The sequence below is a fragment of the Artibeus jamaicensis genome, unplaced genomic scaffold (genome assembly GCF_021234435.1).
Source record: "Artibeus jamaicensis isolate MK-2021 breed Jamaican fruit bat unplaced genomic scaffold, CSHL_Jam_final contig_464, whole genome shotgun sequence".
NCBI classification, from domain to species: domain Eukaryota; kingdom Metazoa; phylum Chordata; class Mammalia; order Chiroptera; family Phyllostomidae; genus Artibeus; species Artibeus jamaicensis.
In genome coordinates this window covers 18898299-18899788 of record NW_026521842.1, presented here as the reverse complement: position 1 = coordinate 18899788, position 1490 = coordinate 18898299, and positions in this window count along the sequence as shown.

Sequence of the window (1490 nt, the reverse complement as noted above, 5' to 3'; positions counted from 1 at the left end):
TGGGCTGGCCTAGTGCACTACTGACCTTCTGGCTCCAGCAGCCTTTGGCTGTGGCCCTTCCTGATACCAGTGTGCCTGTGCTCCCGACTGTGATGATGGCATGTGCTTTTGCCCCGTAGATCTGGGTGGGAGAAAGCCCGCAGGCTGGAAGAGGGCACAGGAAAAGGGTCGTGGCACATGGCTGAGAAGGCTGGGCCTGCTGGCCGGGCATGCTCTGGGCCTGGAGGCTGGGGGCTCAGGCTGGAGCCAAAGTGTGGAGTTGGTCTGGAGGAGGCCTAAAGGGGGCCAGTCCTGGGAATGGTTCCCTAGCAGCTAGCACCCTGCTGCCAGGAGGCAAAGAGGAAGAAGCAGGGAGGGAAAAGGCGTAGCTGCAGCTGGAGCTTCTTGCCACCAGGGGGCAGCAGAACCGCTTCAGAGAATGCCAGGCTTCTAGGTCTTCCCTTCAGCCCTGGCAGCTGAGCACAAGAAGCTCCTGGAGGTCTGGGTAGTAAGAGAGGAGATCCTAACGGAAAGAAAGAGTCAGGAGGCTGGAGACCCAGATGGCTGCCCTCTGACCCTACACAGCAAGTCCCTCCACTCCCAGAGCCGCCTCCTCTCTGTAATAACAAACCTGACTGAACCCTGCGGCCCCCACAGCTGGTTGACCTGTTTTGCTTTAAGAAGCAGGGCTCCAGGGAGAGGGTTTGTCTCCCCCCAGAGCTGCCTGGAACATTCAGCATGATAGTTGCAGAAAGCTGAGTTGCCTGGGAGGAATTCGAGGGTGGGGTGGGATTTCAGGATGACAGGCCTTTTCTACGGAGGGCCTGTGGGAGGCCCGCCCCCGAGGTTGGAGAAACTGGCCCTCCACCCTGCCCCTCTCCAGAGCTTTGAGTGTCCAGGGGCAAGGGAGACAGTGCACAGGCAGGGCCTTCCCCACTCGCCAAGTCCCCTCCGATGTCCCAGTGCCTGTGGTGGTAGCACAGCAGTGTGACATGCTGTAGGACAGTGTGCACCTGCACTCAGGCAGAGCCAATGAGGTGCCAACAATCCCTCCAGGGTGTGTGCGTGTGGGGTTGACCCAGATCCCCAGGGAGCCCTGCACTACCCGCCCCCCCCTCCAGTGTTTTAGAGCTGTGTATAAAGAGGTTTGGCGGGCCCTTAACCACCTGCTAAGGAAGCCAGGCTGAGCAGAAAAGAAAAAAAAAGCGGCAACAGGAAAGCGTACAGGAAACACCTGTGTGTGGATGCAGGTGGCTCATTCCAGACGGGTGGGGTTGTGGGCAGGCAGAGGGCCCTCAGCACATGGGCATAGCTCTGTGCTCCCTCTCTAACTGAAGGGTGTCATGGGAGGGATGGTGGTGTGCAGTTCAGTTCTTTGGGTGGTAGGTGGCAGAGGATGAAGAAGACAAGTGATAGAGACCAAGACAGCACCTAAAGCTGGCCACAGCTTGGGCCTGCCTTAAGGTCTCCTGCAGGAGGGTTGCAGTCCAAAGTCAACCCTAGAAGCCCCT